Source organism: Medicago sativa, chromosome 6, assembly GCF_051527215.1.
Source record: "Medicago sativa cultivar Bolivia chromosome 6, Bolivia_mono, whole genome shotgun sequence".
Classification (NCBI taxonomy): Eukaryota; Viridiplantae; Streptophyta; class Magnoliopsida; order Fabales; family Fabaceae; genus Medicago; species Medicago sativa.
Genome location: NC_140754.1, coordinates 66,302,315 through 66,326,694, shown reverse-complemented (window position 1 = coordinate 66,326,694; position 24,380 = coordinate 66,302,315). Strand labels below are relative to the sequence as shown.

At 33.7% G+C, this 24,380-nt stretch overlaps 1 pseudogene; it reads right to left on the bottom strand.

Moving 5' to 3' along the window:
• Positions 1-142: 142 nt before the first annotated feature.
• Positions 143-22,824, bottom strand: LOC146916437 (uncharacterized; annotated as a pseudogene).
• Between the last annotated feature and the right edge of the window lie 1,556 nt (positions 22,825-24,380).

Sequence of the window (24,380 nt, the reverse complement as noted above, 5' to 3'; positions counted from 1 at the left end):
CCTTGACCGAAAACGCCGGAAAGAGGGGGAAATAAGGAACCTATCTAGGAGGTGAATGTCATAATTCGAAGGATGCACTGACCATTCGAAGCTTGACCTGACATGGTGGAAATCTTAGCCTTGGCTGCCAAGAGCGAGGCCTTTAACCTGTTGAAGCGAATGGAATTCCTGACCAACCAGATGGTATGAAAAGTGTGTATAATACCTGAAATAAACAGGTCCCTGACCTGGGAGCTGCCGTTATCTGGAACACAAGAAATAGTAGAGAGAACCATAGTAGTATCAATGGGAAGGTGCAACAGATTACCTAGCCAAGTCCAAAGTTGCGCAACAAAATGACAATTAAGAAAAAGATCTGCCGAAATTTCAAAGTTTCTCATGCAAAGAACACAAACGGACACCACTGTGCAACCACGCTTCCGGATATTCTCATCAGTAGGCATCTTATCATACATCAGACGCCAAAAAATAAAAGAGTGTGAAGGGGGAGTGCAAGCTCGCCAAATAAGAGAAGCCCAAGGTAGAGCAAATGCACTTGGATGAAGGAAGGTATAAGCTTGTTTTGACGAAAGGTCGCCATCGGGAGAATGCAACCAAACCAACTGATCTTGCAATGGGCTGAATGGAATAAAAGTGTTCAGGATACGATCAGCCACCACAGGGATAGCAAGCAACCATTGCGGCAAGTCCCACTATCCGTTTGTAATAAGTGAAGAAACCTTCCCAGAAAGAGAGGAAGCTAGCGTATTAGGGATATCAAGAAGCGATAACAAAGTATCACCAATCCAATTATCAGTCCACTCATTAATATGCTCACCGCTACCAACAATCCACATTGAATTACCAATGATTATGTCCATATGTTTGCGGATGCCCGACCAAACAAAAGAGTTGAAATGACGGAGAAGAGGTTTACCAGCCATAAAGAATCGTTTCTGAAAAAGATTAGACCACTAGGAATCATGAGCATAACATCTCCAGCTTAACTGTAATAATAAGCTATCATTAATATCACGGGTAGAACGGAGGTCTAAGCCACCCTCATCCCACTGCCTACAAAGATGCTTCCAACTCACCGTACACACCTTCCTATTATGAATATCTCCGCTCTAAATAAATTTTTTTGATCCAAGTGTTGAGCGTATTCAGTAACCGCAAAGGCCATTGATAAACATGAAACGAGTAAACTAACATGTCGTGTATTATGAATTTTATCAATTGCACACGACCCATAATAGATAACAAAGAACCATTCCAAGTAGCCATTTTCACCTTAATTTTGTGAATGATAGCTTGGAATTGGACACATTTCGGCTTGCCTTTGAAAATAGGACAACCCAAATAGTTGAACGGAATGGCCCCTTCAGTGAAGCCCAACACGTTAGAAATCATAGAAGTGCGATGAGTAGTCATAGCTCCGGTGTAAAATTTGCTCTTAAGAAGGCTAATCACCTGTCCCAAAGACTCAGAATATTAATTAAAAATTTGAAGCAAGCAGCGGATATTTTTCTTTGAAGCAACGCAAAAAATAAGAATGTCAACGGCATAAAGCACATGAGTCAGGAAAGAGACTCCCCGACATTAAGACATTTGAGCGAGTCTCCCTAAGTTGGCCGCGAGGGAAATAGCACGGTTGAGCACCTCCTCATCTAAACAGAAAAGTAACGAGGACAACAGATCACCTTGATGCACCCCACGGGCACAAGAAAAATAACTCACTGCCTTCCCATTGACCAAAACATATAATCGAGCTGAATGGAGATTGCCTTTGAAAAGTAAGCGGCTTTGAAAAGTAAATAATAATATCTTTCATACAAAACAACACTTAAAAACTAATTTACGGTATTTCATTTCACACATTCTCTTTTTTCAATAAATACACAAAGATGATTTTAACCAAACAATAATTAACATTACTTTAAACCCTCTTTAATAACCATGTTATTGGTGTGAAGAATTCATCTTCTTTATCAATGACTAATCTCCACTAGAAAATCTTAATTGGTCATTTGTATTAATCTCTCTCCTCTCAACTATATTTTTTTTCTATTTACAAGACTTGAACTCAGGACAATATTTAATGAATTTGAATTTTGTTATACTTGCATTAAAAAAGAATTAAAAAATAAATAAAAGAATTTTATTTTTCAGATATATTTGTAGCTCATACTCACAACAAACAAAGAAATAAGAAAGAAAATGACACGTAAAATATAATAGAAAAAATATTACATTTTTGTGTTACTTATCCTTCTACTTCTTTTCTGTCAGTTTCTCTTAAAGCAAACACGGTATTTGTAAGATAATTTATTTTTCCAGCTATATTTTAAAGCAAACACGGTATTTATGAGATAATATACTCTACTATACACTCGTTTTATGTGAAAGCAAACAAGGTGTTCTTTAAATAGTTCATTCTTCCTTCCACTCGTTTTCTTCACCAGCGCGCGTTAAGAGCTTGTCGCTCCTACATCTTTCACGTCAGTTTCTCCTAAAACAAACGCGGTATTCCAGAGATTTTATTCGATTCCTTCAACTCGTATTCTTTCTGCCCCACCAACTTTTTCAATTATTTTACTTTTGTTTTAGTTCTCTCATTCTCTATTTCAATTATTATCCTATTCCCCACTCATTTTGTTTTTTCCCTTACTTTATTTCCACGTGTACACAACACTTTTCACATGAACACTTTAACTTTTTCGCATTTTCTTCTTCCATGTTCTAAGTTCTTTCATTTTATTGCATAATACCTTCGAGACATAATTTTCACAATTTCTTCTTCCCATGTTCTTTTCTTCAAGGGATTTCTTCTCTAATTCGAAAAAAAAAATATCACTCATGCAAGCCTTGAAATAATGATTATTCCTTTATATATTTAAAACTGGTTAGTGAATTTGATGTTGGATAATAGACACTAGTAGTAAGTGCTTTTGAAAGAAATGAAGACTAGGTTTACTTAACCTTCATGATTTGATACTATATGTGTACTCTCTTGTTGATTTATATTTATTTATTTGTATCATATTGTTGTTTTTGGATTTCCAAACTATTGTATTTTGATTTCCAAATTCTATTATTTACCGAAGTTGTTACTAGGTTGAGTCACGACCAGGTCACTCTCTTTAAGACGTTTCGTGGCACTACCCAAAGTTGTGCAAGGTAAACTATCAACCACACCGCCTCCAGGATAAAACAAGCCCAGCTACAACTGTGCGGTTAACTACTGCACCGTAGAAAACCGTTCGAGAATTACACCTTCAAATATGGTACTAAGACCACTCTTTAATACTGAAACCACTTTAATATCGTATTATTACCATTCTATTATGGTGCTAAGACCACTCAAATATGGTGTTTCCACCATTCTAACCTTTAAGTTCTCCAAACTATCAATATGGTACTATGACCACTCAATTCAAATATGGTGTTACCACCATTTCTCCTCAAATAGAAAAATAATGTTATAAAATTTATATACCGTTAAGATCATTCTTGATTCCGACGGGACATTATTATTCCAAATAGGGACTATGATCTTAAAAGTACTCTTTATTCTGAAGGGACATATTTTACCAAAGGGACTATGTTTTTAAGACCATTCTTAATTCCGAAGGGACATTAAACCGAAAAGGGACTATGGTCTTAAGAACACTCTTAATTCCGAAGGGACAGAAAGGAGTAGAAAAAGGAGAAGGACTTGTCAAACAAGTCGAAGGAGGGAGAAGAGATGAAAGACTCGTCAACAGAAGTCAAAAAAGGGAGAAGAGAGAAAGAGTTCCCGGCAACTCAATGAAACTCTTTGGTGTGTGGAATGTACTGTGTGAGCTCTCTATTTATAGAAAAAATTCACAATTAATAAGTGAGAAACTTTGGGAACAAGTAATATGAGAAACTTTGGGAACAAGTAACATATTACTTTGCGATTAAGTAATTCACATATTAGATCTAGTACAAAAATATCTTAATTGAGTACTAAAATATATTAAATTTAGTACAAAAATATATTATATTATGTACCAAAATATTTTAATAATGATTAAATTAATTATTTAATTTATCATTTCCAAATAATAAAATATATATCAATATATATTTTTTCTCTAGTGTTTATGTACCCCCATTAATTAGAGGTACACCCCCACTATATAAACACTACTAATGTGTGTGTTCCATCCGATGTGGGACTTCCACTTTTTTCAATTCACACAACACTAGTTCTACCCAACATGGGAATTTGTGTTTAGTCTTTTTACTCAATTTCCACACATGTTCAACAATCCCCCACTTGAATTTAAAAAATGGTTTCATAAATAACGTCAAAAACGTCTCCATATGATTTGCTAGTAAACAAAGGTGTCGCCTACAACTTGAACCTTTGCATAGCGAATAAAATTCTGATTAACATGAGTTGCTTACAGCATTGAACTCTATCTCAGACATAGAACCCACACACAAACCTTTTCATAAGGTGTATTCTAAAAGCCCGTGCGTTTATGGCCTTGCACGTGTATCCCGGTTTTAACGAACGCTCTAGGTATTCTGCCCCGAATCCCATAGGAACCGGCCCTTAGTTCCACATTCATATAGGTGAGTCTATCAAGAGTACTCCTGTAGCTATGTACTCCACTCCAAATAGAGTATAGATCTCATTAAGAGTTTCTATTATCTCATCCTTCTATCGCTGCAGGAATCATGCTTTCTTACTTTTATCATAGCATGTTCTATCACTTGTGACTTGTTATTACCCATTGAACCTATTTCTTGGGATCTCCAGTCATGTAGGTCGGGTTACCATCACTTATGACCTTTGGGCATTAGTCCCATCCTATTGGATGTGTTTAGGACTTTCTTTCTAGTAATTCCTTTCGTCAAAGGATTAACTAATTCTTTATCAGTACGTACATGATCTACTTTATCCGTTCCTTTTGAGAGTAGCTAGCTCTCTAATACTTTATGTGTTCGTGACTTAATAATTGTCTCTTACCATTGTGGTAACGATTCTCAATTTTGTAATAGCTGCAGACTATCACAATAAATTAACACTTTTGGAAACAGTTTTACCCACTAAGGGTTCTTAGCTAACAAGTATCTTATCAACTTGCTTCTTCACTAGTTTTCTCTAGTGTTCTCATCCCAGATACATTCCATATTGGACTGAGTCCATATCATTTGTTTTAACAAACAACTCCTCTAGTGATGCTCAATGTGCAGTCACTAGTCGCTAAATAATCATCTGAAGGATGTTCTATTTTATATATTGTACAATTTAAGTACAATAGGTTACTCCTAGTGAAGTAATCTTAGAGTCATAATCTTTTTAAGGCACCTCATGACTCTTTCTATAGCATGGCAATGCTACTCATCCGTCTACTAGTAAACTTGCACAAGAGTTTCACGACATCGGCAATGTCGGATCTAATGCATTCTGTGGCATACCTAAGTACAGCCAATGATGCTCGCATATTCTGTTTTTCTAACTCCATCTCAAGTGTTCTTACACTTGGATCATAATATATGATTGCAAGTTTACGGGCGAAATAATGATATTTCCTTAAGAACTTCTCAACTTTGTGAGATTTATCAAAAAAGTTCTTTTTTTTTTTCGATCTAGTAATCTTGAAACCAAGAATTACTTCAACTTTGTCTAGGTCTTTCTTATCAATGTTATTGATAAACAATGATTTCACATAATTCATAACATGAATCTTTAAATCAAATATGAGCAAGTCGTCTTCATAGAGACATATGATCGTGCAAATATTATTTGTCACTTTCATTCACTTTTTACTCATTCGATAGCATTAGAATGCCAAATTTTTCATGTCATTCCTTAAGAGTTTATTTTAGACCTCACAAAGAATTATCTAACTTACAGACTTTGTTTTCTTGTCCATGAATCGCAAAACGTTCAGGTTGTTTCATATAGATTTCTTCTTCTAATTCACCATAAAAAAAGGCAACTTTCACATCCATTTGGAGTACTATCGAGTTATGAACGGCGGCTAAAGGGACTAGTACTCTTATGGATATGATTTTCGTGACTGGTGAATGAATGTCGAAGAAGTCTATATTTTTCTCTGTCTAAAACCTTTGACTACAAGGAGAGCCTTGTATTCATCAACCGTACCATCAGGTTTTAGTTCCTTTTTCCAAAATCCAAATACAACCGATTGGTTTTGCAACTATGAGACAAGTCAAACAAGTGTCATGTTTTGTTAGACTCTAGAAGATTCATTTCATCGTTTATTGCTTTTTGCCATAATTCAGCATCCAATGAGGATATAACTTCTTTAAGGCTTAATGAATCTTCTTCCAATGTATAAACCAAGTTCATACTCTTTAGCATTTTTAGCTTTCTTACCTCCTTGAGGTTCTATAACATCTCGTATGATGTTTTCATAACTATTTCTAATTACATGAATGTGATTAGATATAGTGCCCCCACTAGTTCTTAATTTTTAGAAGGGAATTTAGTTTACCCCCACTAGTGCCCCCACTATTCTTTAATTTACAGGGGTACTTATTTCATAGAAATCAACATCTTTTAATTCTATGATCACTTTAACATTTAGGTCCTAAAACCTATATGCTTCGTTATTTATAACATACCTAATGAATACACATTCATAGGCTTTACTAGTGAGTTTAACTCTCTTGGGGTTCTGAAGCCAAATATAGTCCGGACAATCCCAAGTTCAAAAAATAAGACAAGTTAGGTTGTCTTTTCTTCAAAAATTTCTTAATTAGAATTTTTGTTCTTAGACTTGGGTACTCTATAAATTTCAATTTTCGTTATAAAAATTGAACATTCAAGCATATCAATTTTATTTTCCAAAATTCACAGTCATCAATAAATATGATAAAAACATCATTTTATCATTTCTAATTTATGTGTCATCAAATTCACACATATCATAATTTATTATGTTTAGAGATTCATATTCTCTAAATTCTGATTTATATGAACTTTTGGTTCATATTTCTTGACTGCAATAAATAAAATTGTCTAATCATATAACGTTGGAATTAAGTCCAAGTTACTCAAGTTTAAAATTAAACGCTTGTTCACACAATAAATTTTGATATGTCAAATATTAAAATCACACAACTAATAAAATAGAAGGAGAGTTTAATTTTAACATACCATCAAAGGTGCAATCTTTTTGCACAAGAATGTATGGTAGACAAGTCTCTCTTTAAGTCTGAGTCAACTCAGTCTTATTCAGTAGAAATCTGAAATTCAGATTCTTTCTTATTTTTAGAACATGCAACATGTCTATATACCCAATATGCCATAAAGTTTATGGCAATTCTTGTTATTGTTTTAAACAATAACTCACATAAGTACCAGCCATTAAAAAAAACTTTATCAATTCTTGTTACTGTTTAGTAACAAACGGAACCAAACATTTTCTTTTCAGCTCACATCGCTTGTTACGTGACAGCTCGCATTTTTTTATTTTCAGCTCCAAACATTTTTTTTGGCTCGTTTTTTTTGTTTTGTAACAAAATAAACTCGTTTGGTTCTGTAACAAATAATTTGTTTAGTAACAAATTATTGTTTCACTATATGGCTTTGATTTCGAAACCATATTTCAAACAAATTCAACGTATTTGAATTTTTTAGTGTTGTTATTTAAAACAACAATCACTTCATTGTTTCAGTCAAAAGATGTATTTCTATAGCATGATTTATCCTTAATATATTTAGGGACAACTTAACCTTAATAAGCAACTTCTTCGGTAAACATAGTAGATCGAAACGTCTTAAAATTGTTGTTTTTGGATTTCCAAACTATTGTATTTGGATTTCCAAATTCTATTATTTACCGAAGTTGTTACTAGGTTGAGTCACGACCAGGTCGCTCTCTTTAAGACGTTTCGTGGCACTACCCAATGTTGTGCAAGGTAAACTATCAACCACGCCGCCTCCAGGATAAAACAAGCCCAGCTACAACTGTGCGGTTAACTACTGCACCGTAGAAAACCGTTCGAGAATTACACCTTCAAATATGGTACTAAGACCACTCTTTAATACTGAAACCACTTTAATATCGTATTATTACCATTCTATTATGGTGCTAAGACCACTCAAATATGGTGTTTCCACCATTCTAACCTTTAAGTTCTCCAAACTATCAATATGGTACTATGACCACTCAAATCAAATATGGTGTTACCACCATTTCTCCTCAAATAGAAAAATATTGTTATAAAATTTATATACCGTTAAGATCATTCTTGATTCCGACGGGACATTATTATTCCAAATAGGGACTATGATCTTAAAAGCATTCTTTATTCCGAAGGGACATATTTTACCAAAGGGACTATGTTCTTTTAAGACCATTCTTAATTCCGAAGGGACATTAAACCGAAAAGGGACTATGGTCTTAAGAACACTCTTAATTCCGAAGGGACAGAAAGGAGTAGAAAAAGGAGAAGGACTTGTCAAACAAGTCGAAGGAGGGAGAAGAGATGAAAGACTCGTCAACACAAGTCAGAAAAGGGAGAAGAGAGAAAGAGTTCCCGACAACTCAATGAAACTCTTTGGTGTGTGGAATGTACTGTGTGAGCTCTCTATTTATAGAAAAAATTCACAATTAATAAGTGAGAAACTTTGGGAACAAGTAATATGAGAAACTTTGGGAACAAGTAACATATTACTTTGCGATTAAGTAATTCACATATTAGATCTAGTACAAAAATATCTTAATTGAGTACTAAAATATATTAAATTTAGTACAAAAATATATTATATTATGTACCAAAATATTTTAGCAAAACTTGGGGACTAAGAAAACACTTTCTAATAATGATTAAGTTAATTATTTAATTTATCATTTCCAAATAATAAAATATATATCAATATATATTTTTTCTCTAGTGTTTATGTACCCCCATTAATTAGAGGTACACCCCCACTATATAAACACTACTAATGTGTGTGTTCTATCCGATGTGGGACTTCCACTTTTTTCAATTCACACAACACTAGTTCTACCCAACATGAGAATTTGTGTTTAGTCTTTTTACTCAATTTCCACACATGTTCCAACACATATAGAACAACAATACAAAAAATAGGCTGCTAAGGGATAAGTACTATCTTCTTATTATAATAATAATAAAGAATAGAAATTTAAATATCACTAAAAACACTTGGGTAAAAATGACTTTTGAAGTCAGTTTTATATCCGACTTATAGGTGATCGACCTAATGAACTATTTTGATTTTAAGTATATGTTTCATCCGATTTTAAGTCGGGCACCCCATTTAAATGTTATTAATTAAATTGGTTCACCCCATTTATAAAAGGCTAAAAAAGCATCAAAAAAACATTTCAGTTTTTAAGTATATATTTTCATTTCATTTAATAAACAAAATTTAGATCATTTCAACCCATTTAAATTTAATTTTTTTTCTTTTTTTTTTTAGTTTCTCCCATATTATACATGAATATAATACAAAATTTTGTAAATTAATCTAAAATTTCATACAGAAACACTAATATAAAATATCATTGAACCAAATTTCATATCAAATTATAGACAAATTCAAAATTACAAAATCATTCATTAATAGCATAAAACTAGACACACACAAAAAAACATTAATCGTCATTGTTTCACAACCATAGTCATTGTTTTACATGATCAAATTACATTATATTCTTTCAAAAATCAAACTTGCACTCATTCTTGAATATTTGTTACTTCATAATGGATTTTTGTCTCCACATATCTGAAAATAAATGTTAAGATATCATATTAGAATATCATATCAACGTTAAAAACACAATAAATACAAATGTTACACTACATTTGCAAAAATACAAGATTGATTAAAAAAAGTTGACCTCGAAAACCTTAGTAGGCTTGTATATGTATGTCCATAAGCTTCCTTCTACCTTATCCTCACAACCAACATAGTATGACCTCATACTGCAACATAGAACACAAGGACAGTCCACTATCAGGGGGAAATCATAGTTAATCATAGAACAATAGGCAACACTCATTATAAAAAATACGAAGAACAAATATCTTATTTTTAATAATTAATCAATTCTACTTCCGAATAGTTAACCACCCATGTACACCAAACCATTCTTAAGTAGACTAAGAGAGAGTAGAGTAAGTGAAGATGGTAGAGATAAATTGTTGTCTTCAGGAAATGATGGTTATTGAGATATCAATACCAAAAATTGTCGTACAACTTCTTTGCTTTAAGCCAAGATAATAAAAAATAGAAGGATTTTAAATGTACAAGTAACCCTTTCTTTCCCACTCTTAGCTTTGAATAAATTACTTCCTGATTTAGTCAGCTCCTGAACTTTCTTCCCCTCTTTACACTATGAAAAAATGGATGTACCTGTCGTCTTGAAAACAACCTCGAATTTTCTTAAGAAAAAAAACAAAAGAAACTGACACAAAAGCGTCAGATTGTTACGCTGCATGTAATTAAAAAGGAATGTATCAAACCAAAGCTATATTCGTGAAAGTTTCATGCTTAGTCACCCAATTACAAAAAAAAAAAAAAACAGATGGTTACTCTTTAAAAAAGAAAATTTGTCGCAACAAAAAAAAAAGTAGACACTTTAAAACACAAACTCCACCAGAACTAAATAATATCAAAACATGATATTACGACGCTGACCAATTTCAAGTTTAATACTTACGAATTAACAATGTTCTCAAATGGACTTTGGTTTGTCCCTAGATTTATTTTTTTCAGCTCGCTTTCAATTCACTACAACTCGCCTAACAAATTGGGAAAGCAATAATCTTATCTTTCTTGATTGGTTTATCTTCACTGAGAAAAACTTTGTGAGCTCTCAGTCTTGCAACCAATTCATCATTTGCATGATTTTAAGATCTTTGGATTTGGTTATGGTAGTCAACAATGGTCTCCAAGAACTAGGACGATTTCTGAGAATCTTTCTAATTTTCTCATGTGGTATGTAAGTCTTTTCAAGTGATCTAAAACAATTTATAATGGTTGTGAATCTTGCATAGATCTCATCAATAGTTTCATATTATTCCAATAAGATTACAAACTTTCTTACCCCCATGTCGATTCTTGTTTCTTCATCATGTAGAGTTCCTTCATGATGATTTTATAGTGCATCCCACGCCCTCTTTGCAATATCACATTCTTATAATCTTTCACTTTCTTGAATATTCAAACCAAGTGATTAGATTAGATGATCTTTTGCATTCAAGAGCACTCTTTCTTGTTCTACTTTTGTCCATGTTTCCTCTGGGTTCTCAACTTGAGTTTCATCCTCTTGAGAAACCATGGGAACATAATCACCATCACTAAGTACTCTGCACATCCTTGTATCTTGGGATTTGATGTAGAGTTGCATTTATCGTTTCTAGTAGTTGTTGTTTAGCCCATTGATGAAAGGTTGTCTTGACGAAGAACCTCCTTCTGGAAAGAAGCCTGGTGATAGGATTATGTGATCAGTCATTTAACGTTTTCTTGAAGATTTATTCCAACACTTGTTTAGGTGCTCAAGCCATTATAGGCATAGTTCTGATGCCAATTGAACTAAGAATAATTGACACAAGGAAGGGGGTTTGAATTGTGACCCTATGAAAATTCTAACTACTTCTCAAACCGTGAGAAGATGTTCAGGTTTAATAATCTAAAGTATGCATCAAAGTGAATTTGATACAAGAAGAGAGTGAATGTGTTTACTTCTGAACAATTAAATAATCGAGTTAAGGGATAAATAAGATGACACAAAACAATTTATCCTGGTTCACCCAACTAGGCTAGTCCAGTCCACCACTGACCGTGAGATCTTCCAATCTGGTGCTTCAGAAACCCTCTTAGAATATGCACCTTTTCTCTGCTTTTCTTGTATATCTAATCATACAATTTTTAGACAACATCTACGGAGTTTAAGATACCACACAATCCACGTTTATAACATAGAGAGGATTAGCGAAGCCTTGCAACTAATTACACAATTGTCCTTATGATCTTGATCTTCACAAAGAATCATCTAGATTTTATGATCACCTCTCTATATCTCTCTCTCTCTCTCTCTCTCTCTCTCTCTATATATATATATATATATATATATATATATATATATATATATATATATATATATTTATCTCTATCTATCTAAGTTCAAACTGATCACACTAGGTGAATCTAAACTTTTGATCTTGATCTTTATAAAGAATCAACTAGATCTTACAATGACCTCTCTCTCTCTCTCTCTCTCTCTCTCTCTCTCTCTCTCTCTATATATATATATATATATATATATATATATCAAAGTTCAAACTGATCACACTAGGTGTATCTAAACTTTTGTTCTTCAAAGTTCAATCTGATCACATACAGGTGAATCTAAACTTTTCAAATACACTATAAAAGATGTTCAAAACATATAAAGGATGCTTGAGTGTATTTATTTCTATCTAATGTTTGAGAATTAGAAGTCAGGTTGAGAAAATGTTTGGCTCTTTTTCAAGAAATTTGATCTTTTATGTTTTTGATCTTTTTCATATGCAGAGATTGATGACAAAAAAAGATTTTTGTGAGAGATATGTTGTAGAGAGATGTTTTTTTCATTTGAATGATGTGGCCATATATAGTGATTCAATCTCGGTGAGAAAGCAAGGAATTAGCCATTAGAAAACATGTCGTTGGTTTGTTCTATTGTACTTTTTCTTGTGGACTGATGACAGGTCAACTGACGTTATTCTTAGCATTTTTTCAGTCATTTTCAGTAGATTTTACCAACAGAACAGTGGAGTATTAGAGAAATTGCCAATGATTTTGGAACATTTCTAAAGTTTTCTATATTTTAGTCTGTAATTATGTTCTTCCCGAAACATAGCAATTTTAAAATGTTTTTGATGTAATTCACGAAGAAATCATGCATATTAGCAAAGCAAGACATCCGAAGATTTATGAAGACCTTGGGAAGATAAAGAATGAAGATTCAAGGGGCCTCAGAAGATTTTACAAAGAGAGAAATTTTGTTCCCAAGTTCCAAGACATTTTACATAGAAGCAAACACCTAAAAAGACGAAGAAACAAGCGTTTTCAGCACCGGATGACACTCATATGCGCCCAACACAAAGGAGGGGGCTCCAGGCGCCCAGAAAACTTGCACTGGGGCGCCTTGAGCATAAAAGGATGCGCCTGGCGCATGGTACTATGTGCCAGAAGCCTATGCCTTGCGGGACAAGGCTTTGTTTTGTAACTTTTTATGACTGAAATCCCTCGTTTTTAGCCCAAAATCAGTTGAAAACATTCCCTATAAATACTGCCTTCCTCATTCATAATTTCTCATTCAAAACGAAGCGGTTCAAGAGGAAGGCAAACACTAGGAGCTTCCAAGGAGGAGTTTCTCTCTCCTCACTCCAAGTTTTTCTAGGGTATGTTTTATTTCTTTTGTAATTTGTTTTTTGTTACCATGATTAACTAAATATTTTTAGGCTAGGGTTCTAAGATGAACCTCTATTTTATTTGTTGGATAATTATTTAATTTAAAGTGTTAGGTTTATATTTTGTGATTGGCCGCATTTTCTTAAAATAAGTGTTCTAGTAAGATGTTGGACAAGATGTCTTGACATGTTGGTACGACATCGTAATGTGCCTTGTTTTGCTTTCTTGGAAGTTTTATTTTATGTGTGAGATCTCTGAAGATTTTATGAAGATATGATTCACGTGGAGTGTTGACCAAGAATCGTGTGTTTTCTAGAAGCATCAAAGGCCGATTTAAGCTTTGTCATGTTTTCTAAGAATGATGTCAAAAATTTAAGGAAACAATATATATACTTCCGGAATATTGTGCTGAAGTCTGAATTGTCCATCAAGCCCATGATATTCTCAGGCTATTTAAAGGAAGAATCTAAACCAAAGAAGACTATTGAAGCCGCAATTCTGAAAGTGTCAATTATGGCTTTAGTCTGTCCATTGTTGTTTGTGAGCCACTCTTGTATCATCTTAATGCTAGAGTTGGACTGATAGTTGAGTTGAAATTGTGAATCACTCATAAGATTTTAAGCAAGAATGAATTCTGTTTCTTGGAGTGTGTCTCCATTTTGATTGTAGTGAGTGATTGAGAGGAATTGAGAGGGGTCTCATATCTAGGTGTGTCTTAGATAGAAATATCACGAGTAGTGATTAGGTGCAAAGGCAAGTAAACCGGAGGTTGTTTACGCAGGACTCCAAACTAATACTATTATAATGGATTTCCTTCCTGGATTGGATGCCCCCAGATGTAGGTAACGTTGCACCGAACTAGGTTAATAAATAACATGTGTCATTTACTTTCTGCATTTACTTTATGTTTGTTATTTGTTATTTGTGTTGTCGCTATGTCTTGACATTGCATTCGACATTCCTAGTGTCTTAACATTGTGCTCAACATCTTTTACTGTGTGCCAGGATTTCATAAAGTCGTTTATTTAGTTATTTATATTCGCTATTTAGTTTTACTGTAGTGCATAAGATTTGTCTGCTGTGGAGCATAACCCTGATTTAGGCAGGTAGTGACAGGGCCTATTATTGATATTTATATTTTGATATTTATATATGTCTAACCAGGAAGTAATTAATTATTAACTAACGAAACAAACTGAAAGCGAGTTTACCCTGATAGTAAGTACCTAAGGAGTGACATAACTAACATTGATGCAAATATGTTGAAATCAGGTAATAAGTAGTTAGTAATTAAGGAAACAAATGACTTCACGACTTAAATCAGCTCAGTAACTCCATTATCCTCACACTTTGGTAAGGTAGACGCTGGTAGAGCTTCCTGTTTGTAGAACTACCAAGAGGAAGAGTGTGCTATGTACTTCTAAGATTCATAGATGGGAAAACCTTTAGGAACACTGCCCATACCTTTGAAAATTTAGGAACGCCAGTTTAAGTATATGTTTCAATTACCCCTGGGGAGTAAAACCCCACACGTAAGGATCAACGTGTGACCAGCAGGTGCTACTCGACAGGCGGAGGGATAGACCGAAATCAACCGAGAGAGTAAGACTCTGCACGTAAGGATCATCGTGCGACTAGCAGGTGCAATTTGACAAACCAATTAGGTTATCACGTCCCGACGAACTCATCACATAAATAGTCTACTTAGAATAATCGAATGTGACTTGACTGTTATCTAATTCCAACAAATGAATATAGAGGATTCAAAGAATCCTAACCATTGCTAACATTCTGCAATTAAAACAGGTTAACTTGCTCTGTTGCAAACATATTAAATTTCAAACTCTAAACCCTTATCTTTTATTTATTATATTTTTCTCAAATAAGTAACATATTGTTTGGACAAAATGACAATCCATGTGGATACGATACTCTACTTATCAATTTATTACTTGGTAAACGATTTGGTACACTTGGATAATCCGACCATCAAGTTTTTTGCGCCGCTGCTAGGGATTGTTGATATTTTTCGGATAAGCAATATAAATTACTTATTCATATTTGTTTTATTTTTCTGCATGTTAATTTTCTGTTTTATTTTCCGCAATTTATTTTTCTGTTTTAAAAATTCAAAAATTCAAAACAACAAAAAAGTCTTAGTCGAGTCATTTTATTTTTAGAGTCTAACATTATCATATAGTTTATTTTTCTTAGTCATTACTAATATAGTTTTATTTTTCTGTTTGCATTTAGTTTTTTTTTTCCATCTTAATACTAACCATTTTTCTTTTCTTTTCTTTTCTCATTAGGAACTAACATTTTTTATTTTGCATTTTATTTTTAGAGTCATAGTTATAAGTAATAATTAGTTTATACGCATATTTTAGAGAATCGTAGTAAAAATAACAATCTTTATAATAACTACAGTCATTAGATTGAGTCTAGATAACATTAGGTCATTTAATATTTGGAATCAGTCCATTTAATTTTGCATTTAGGATTATGATTAACATCTAGTAACAATAACAATAGAGTCATAACTAGTAGTTATCATAGGTCATAATAATAGTATTTTGTTTGAATTGAGTCTGCATATCATTAATAGTATTTAGGTGTTAAGAGTAAATCGAGTCTAGAAACTTAGGATATCAATCATAGGATTAAACCATTTGGGGGTCTTTTGGTATACCCCCCCTGTGCAAAGTGTATGATGTGGCACGCTGATGTGTTATTTTTTTTAGTTTTGATTTTTTTTAAAATTCCAAATGGTATACATGTCAATTAATCCAATTAAATTTATATTTTAAATTATTTTTTCTTAAAAAAATAATATGGAATAAAATTATTTTAAATTATTTTTTAAAATTTGTATTATGGAATAAAATTTTCAAAAAAAAATATATAAATTTTTTCTATTTTCGAAAAAAATTTGAATTTAAATTTTTAAAAAATCTGAATTTATATTTTAAAATTTTCAAAAAAAAATCAAAATTAAAAACATCATCATCTTCATCTCTTTCTCCTCTCATGTTCATCATCTTTCCGAACATAAACTCAGACCCTTACAACCAAACTTTATTCCCCCAACAAATCAAATATCCAACTATCAACAAAAACAATTCTTACCATAACAACAAATATCCCCCAACAACACAACAAAGTAGCAGACCCAATCTTTTCTTCTCTTCTTTCTTGGCTGTTCCAATCCATCCAATTTCTGGATCAATCATCAACAACACAACAATGCAGATCAACAACACAACATCAACACATGATCATTAAAAACAACAACACATCATCAACAACAACAGAACAACACAACAACAGAAAAAATCTCTCAATCTCAGCAAACTCTAAATCCCTCAAAACAACAACACATTCAAAACATTCATCAAATTTATCCAATCCAAAAAAAAATCAACCACAACAACAACACACATCAACAACCCAAAAATTTCAGAAGATTGTTGCTGGGTTTTGATTATTTTTTTTCGGATTTTTTCAATCTCCTTCTATCTTCTTTTTCGGATTTCTTTTTGGGGTTTTTTTTTTTCGGATTAACAACAACCCAAAATTGTTGTTGGGTTTTTGTTTTTTGATTCCAATCACTTGTTGTATTCTTGCATTAATTGTTGCTTGGTTTTAATTTTTTTTAGGAGTAAGAGAGAGAGAGAGAGAGAGAGAGAGAGAGAGAGAGAGAGAGAGAGAGAGAGAATAGGAGAGAGAGAGAGCAAGAGATAGAGAAAAGAAGAAGAAGGGACAAGAGAGGGGTACGGGGGAAGATATTTGAGAGAAGAGGAATGAGGAAAGCATGAAGAGAAGAGGAAGGAGGAAAGAAGGGTTCGGTTGAGAGAAGAGAGAGGGGAAGGATGGTGTTATTTTTAATTAAAAAATCGTAATGGAATAAACAAAAATAGAAAATATTTTTTGTCAAAAAACAAATTGGAAAAAAATTATAAAATTCCACGTCACCCACTGTTACACAGTCAACATGCCAAATGATCAAATTTATCTAGTCAAATGCTGACTGTTGGCTGTGGGGGATAAACCAAAGAATCTTCATTTTACAGGGGGAATCTCTAAGTTTTTTTCTTCATAGGGGGGTTAAACCAAAAGACCCCCAAATGGCAGGGGGCTAAAAGCCTATTAACCCATAAAAGTAATTAAAATAGCAACTTAAAATCAACCAATAAACAATTATCAGAATCTTTTGCTTGAATACGAACTTGTTGTTTTATTGAATCAGGTTAACAGCTGCTGTTGAAGTTACAAATGGAGTACAGTGAAGAATTCGAGTGTGAGTTTACCTGGTACCGGCCAGATAAAGACACCAGAGTACCATCCAGGGTCAATAGGAACTGATCCAAAATTGGAAAACGACTGTGAATGCGCACATTATCGTTTCACCATGGGAATACGAGACCTCCCATAAGAATTAGAACCCACAGAGAATCATCCAGGTGTTGCACGCAACGCTTAACATATAATTGGAAAGACTTTGCTCTGGAATGAAGACGAATTCAATAAAGACCCAAGCTAAGCCAAAGGTACTGAAGCCTTCGAAGTCAAGGGTACTAAAGCCTTTGAAGAGGAAGGTACCGAAGCCTTCCCAGCTGAATTCAATTCCAAAGCTATATCGGTTAGAGGTCAAGGTGGAAGCTTCTAACAACTCGTACAAATACTGACAAGGTCAGGGATGAAGATGCAAATGAAAGAGATGTTGGAGAAAATCCTTGTTGCATGCAGATGCTACAAAACCTTATGAGACTAAAGGGGAAACTGACAACATCTGAATGGGTATCCTTAGCCAAAGATTGCCACGCCAACGCTGAAGTGGAGACATGCATCAAAATCAAGGATCTTGGAAGTTTTAACATTCCAATATCAATCAGTTGTATCTTTCTTGGAGAAGCTTTATGTGATTTTGGGGCCAGCATCAATTTGATGTCGATAGAAACATTTAGAAAAATTATCGAGTATTTGTAGTATTGGCCTCATTTTTGCTAAAACAAATACTCATGTTGGATATGTTGTTCCAACATCATGGCATCTTGTACGATGTTGGATATAATGTTCCAACATCTTGACACGGTTCAGTGTGCACTTTTCTTGTGCTTAGCTGTACATGTGCTTTATCTTATTAAGGTTTCCACGCCTTATTTCTTGTTGGCCAAGTAACTCGTTTTTGTCTAGGATCTACTGGAAGATTTGTTCCTAAAATATAAACAATATTTTTAGTAAATCTTGGGATATGTTTGGCGGTTCCTAAAGTTGTTCCTACTCTTTATGAGATGTTATATTTGTTTCTATTTGAATATATGGATCAACAGAAGGATCTACAATGTTCTGAAGCCCAACAAGACTATTTCAGCATGTGTTGCTTCAAGCCGTCATTCTAGAATAAAGTTTTTAGGGTTTTGAGTAGTTGTTCTTTGTGAGCCTTTTCTTGTATCGCTTTGATACATGATAAGGACTGAGTGTTAGTGTTTGTTAATTGTGAGCCTTTCTTGTATCACGATGATGCAAGCATAGGACTGTTTTATTGAGTTGTAAGTTGTAGCTACTCCTAAGCTTTGAAGCGCGAACGTAGATTATTGTTTGAAGGTAACTTCACCATATTGAGTTGAAATCTGATAATCACTGGGGATGTGATTGATTGAGGGAAGTGAGATGGGATCTCAGATCTAGGAGTTCCTAGGTTGAAGTTAAGACGGGTAGGTCCTGGGTCTAGAGTTGTAAACGAGGAGTTTACTGAGAACTTAGAATAAGGACTACAGTAGTGGATTTCCTTCTTGGCTTGGTAGCCCCTAGAGTAGGTGTGTTTGTCACCAAACTGGGCTAATAATTATCCTGTGCCTTTTATTTTTCTTGTATTTACTTTTACGTATTTTATGTTTGTTAAGTACGATGTTCAAACATTAAACTCAACATTCATTTTTGTGCGTCTGGTGTTGGAACATCGCATAGAACATCTTAAAACTAATGTGCTAGAATTACAATTGGCATTAGAGCAGGCACCCTTCCTGTTTTAGGGTGAGTTCCAGGGAAGACACTTTCTAGCGTTATGGACAAGGAAGAAAGATTTGTGGACAAACCACCTCTATTGGATGGTACCAACTATGACTATTAGAAATCGTGTATGAGTGCTTTCCTTAAATCCATAGATAGCAAGACATGGAAGACAGTTCTGAAGGGTTGGGAACATCCTGTGGTTCTTGATGCAGATGGGAACACGACAGCTATTCTAAAACCAGAAGAAGAATGGTCTGCTGTTGAAGATGAGTTAGCTCTTGGTAACTCAAAAGCAGGGCCGTTCCTACGAATATGGAGGCTCGGTTCTAGAAGTGAAATGAGGCCCATAATAAAATAAAGATGTATTTTTTTTTAAAAGAACAATGTTCTATTTAAATTTTTTAAAAGATAAATACAAGATGTTGTATATATGCGGTACACCCAAAGGTGAAAATCACTACCGTATACATGAGGAACATCAATACTAATAGGCCTAAAACAAAACAACAAAAAAAGAAAGTGGAAACCTGCACATAACCACCAAAAGCCATGTGTCCACAAAGCTGGCAGCAAAACGTGTCTTCATTCACACCAAAACGAAATTATCATTCCTATTTAAATTGAAAATGAAATCCGTAAACATAAGAAATTATCATCATTGTAACTAACACAAAAAATATCCATATTCTAATAAATAATAAATACAAGTTCAGAAGAATACCTTTATCAACCTTCTTGTCACTAAACCGAGTCTTCCTACTCGCATTTACTGAAGCAAATTGATCGATCAACTCTTCGTATTGTATATTTCGCAACATAACACTCTCAATTGCTATCTTTGCTAAGCCATTAAGTCTTTCTTGTAGCATGGTAGACCTCAGATAACACTTCAACAACTTCAACTTTGAAAAACTTCTTTCTGCGGAGGCAACTGTCACGGGAATTGTCAATAAAATTCTATATGCAACAATTGTATTAGAAAAATAACTCGCGCCTTTCAAAAATCTTAAAATCTCAATAGGTTGCATTTCTTCTTCAGGCAAGATATCCCTTAGTGACCTTAACTCCAGATATAGTTCTCTCCCATCAATATCAGAATTCTCATTATATTTCAATGCCTACTCAAAATTACTACAACAAGACTCCAAAGTCGCATTATCCAATGATTTAAACTTGTCAGAAGTCAACAAAAAACCAAAAATAGCTTCATATTGTTGGAATTGTTCAAATCTCTTATTAAGAGATACAACAACTTGATCAATAAGGCAAAGAAAGTAATTAACCCTAAAAGATTCTTCTTCAGATTGCTCAACCGACGGGGTATTCAAATCCTCATCAAACTGCCTTTTTCTTTGAATTATGCGCCTTTGAGGAAATACTGGGTCAATATTCAATTCAATAGCAACTTCTGTAGCATCATCCAAGGCCTTCTTAAAACCAGTTTCTCTATATTTCTTAAAATAAGAAATCAACTCTTTTATTTTTGACATAGCAACATCAATAAGCATATCATCTGACTGTAAGAGCTTGCTAACCAAATTAATTGCTGATAATATGTCAAACCATATAATTATAGATACTATAAACTCAAAATCACCAAGTTCATGTGTTGCTAAAGATTTAGCTTCACTTCTTATTTTAGAATCAAGATATTTTTCTGAAACTTCAAGTAAAGCTTCAATAAAATCTGACATTGCTGCTCTTATAGCTTTGACACTTTCTATATCACTCTCCCAACGAGTGGATGATAATGATTTTGGAGTCAACCCTTTTAAATTATCTTTCAAAATTTTCCATCTCTTAGTAGAGTTGGCAAAAATAGTATAAATGCGTTGAATAACTCCAAAAAAATCTTTAGCTTTACCACATGAGTTAGCCATATCACACAATGTCAAGTTAAGACTATGGCAACTACAAGGAGTATAAAAGGCTCTTGGATTTATATCTAAAAACCTCTTTTGTACACCTTGATGTTTTCCTTTCATATTTGACCCATTATCATAACCTTGTCCTCGCACATCAAGGATGTCAAGATCAAGATTTTTCAATTCATCTTGTAAAACATCAAAAAGCCCTTGCCCAGTTGTATCATTCACTTTCAAAAATCCTAAAAAAGACTCCTCAATGCTAACATAATTTGAAGAAACATCCACATATCGTATTATCAGAGACATTTGTTCTTGGTGACTAATATCAGGAGTACAATCAAGTATCACTGAGAAATACTTTGCTTGCTTGATTTTTTCAATGATTTGATTTTTATTTCTAGAAGCAAGCAAAAGTATTAACTCATATTGGATTTTAGGCCCAAGATATTTATCCTGAAGATTATCATCTGTAATACGTCTAACATGTTCTTGGACACATGGATCAAATTCATTTAACATATCAATTAAGCCCAAAAAGTTCCCATTGTTATCTTCATCTAATTTTTCTACCGAACCACGGAAGGCTAAATTATGTTTAGCAAGGAATTTCACTATTGCAATAATTCTTTTTAAAACACCTTTCCAACGATCCCTTTCTTGCTCAATCAATCTTTGAATTATTTTATCAATAGTTTGAAAACTAGTCATCCCTTGACGCAACTCATACCAAGTAGTCATGCTCTTAATGTGATCCAAGCTTGTCTCATGCTCTTTAAGTCTAACACCAACATGTGCCCAATCACTTAAAACCTTGTTTGCTAATTGACTTCTACCAATCCCTCTTTTGAAAACTTTACAACAAAAACAAAATAATCTATCAAGCTCTTTTGAATAAACAAGCCAGTCTCTATCACACTTCTCTCCATTTGATAAAGTTCTAGTATACAAATTAGCCGTAAAGCGTCTAGAAAATTTATCTCTAAGACCCGTCATAATTTTTAAATCTCTTTTAGGGCCTTTTGTAGCTACCAACTCAATCATTTTAGACTCGAGAGAATCCCAATTTCTTGGATCAAATATATCTACACTAATGTGAATGTCATTAACATCATCAACATTTTGATTATCATCTTCATTATCATTCAGATTTTCAACATCAACATCCATACCAACATTGTCATCAATAGGAATAACATCAACATTATCAACATGAATAACATCAATGGGAATAGCATCAACATTATCATCAATAGGAATAGCATTATCATCGATAGGAATAGAACTATCATCAATAGGAATTTGTGTTTCTTTTACAATAAATTTATCAAGAGCTCCAGTTTGGGATTCAACTAACTCAGCTTCTTTTTTCTTTTTCCTACGCTTCTCACCGCCAGACTCAAACTTTCTAGTCTTAGGTGGAAATTTAGGAGGCAATTTAGGAGGCATAGAGGAAGATTGAAAAAGTATAAAACCTGAAATTCTTGACTGTTCTTGAGCAATTCCGCAATGTCGAAGTTGAACCATAGTAGACATACAATGTTGAGGTTGAACCATAAAATAAAATTAAGACATAATTAGTAATTTGCAACATTATCAATTATACATGTATGTTAAAACAGAGAATAACCAAAAACTTATAAAATTAGAAACATAACAGTGTCAATGTTGTTTTGTTTTGGAAAGGGGAAACCATTAATCTCTATTTGAACTTGTATAACTTATAAAATTATAAAATTATACATGTTAATCTCTATTTGAACTTGTTAGCCTCATAACATTCATAAAATTAAACCCTAAATCAGCCAATTTAGCAATTTGAAAAACTCATAAAATTAATCTCTATTTGAAGAACTCATAAAATTAATCTCTATCAATCTCTATTCCAGCATTTAGCAATTTTAACATTCAACAAAAATCAGCCAATTTCATGAAATGAAGTAAAAGAAATCAACGAAAGAGAGATTATTTACCTAACAGAGTAACAGTGTCAGTATTGTTTTGGAAAGGGGAAAACGTCAATAGGATGTCGAATGTCGATGATGATGGTATGGTCAGAAATCAAATCGGTTGAGAGATGCAGTCGGAGGAAACGTTTGATTAATGATCAGTCGGCACTCTGCAGTCGCGTTTGAAACCATGAAGAAAGAAGAAAAAACGATATACTGATGGTGAGGAATGGAACGCGCGTTGGTATGTTATGTATCAGAGAAAGAGTATTTTTTTTAGTGAGAGGTATTGGGCTATAAAAAAAAATTTGAGGCCCATACCCTAGGGAGGCCCGGTTCTATAGAACTGCTTGCACCCCCTAGGGTCCGGCCCTGCTCAAAAGCATTGAATGCATTATTCAATGGGGTTGACAAGAATATGTTCAGATAGATCAAGCAGTGCACTGTGGCTAAGGATGCTTGGGATATTCTCAGAACTGCTCATGAAGGTACATCCAAAGTAAAAAGTGATAGACTTCAACTTCTTACTACAAAATTTGAGAATCTGAGAATGATGGAAGATGAGAGCATACAAGATTATCACTTGAACATTCTTGATATAGCTAATACTTTTGACTCTCTTGGAAAGAAAATTTCTAATGAAAAGCTTGTTAGAAAGATTCTCAGATCTCTACCTAAGAGATTTGACATGAAGGTAAGTGCTATTGAAGGTTGATGAACTGATAGGATCACTTCAGAACTTTGAATTAAATGTCAACAACAAATCTGACAAAAAAGGCAAATGCATTGCATTTGTTTCGAATATTGATGCTGAAGAGACACAAGGGAATCATAAGGATGATGACAGTTTATCAGAGAATATTGTGCTATTTGGGAAACAATTCAGGAGAATCTTGAAACAAGTTAACAGAAGACCAAGGTCAAATGTTCAGAACATCAGGTCCAACATTGATAATCAACCATGAAATATAAAGAATATAAAGACTGATGAGAAGAGCACTCAGACAAAGGCGGTTCAACGTCATGAATGTGAAGGTTATGGTCACATCAGAACAGAATGTGACACATTCCTCAAAAGACAAAAGAACAGAATGTGAAGGTTATTGGTCTGATGATGATGAATCAGAAGGCGAA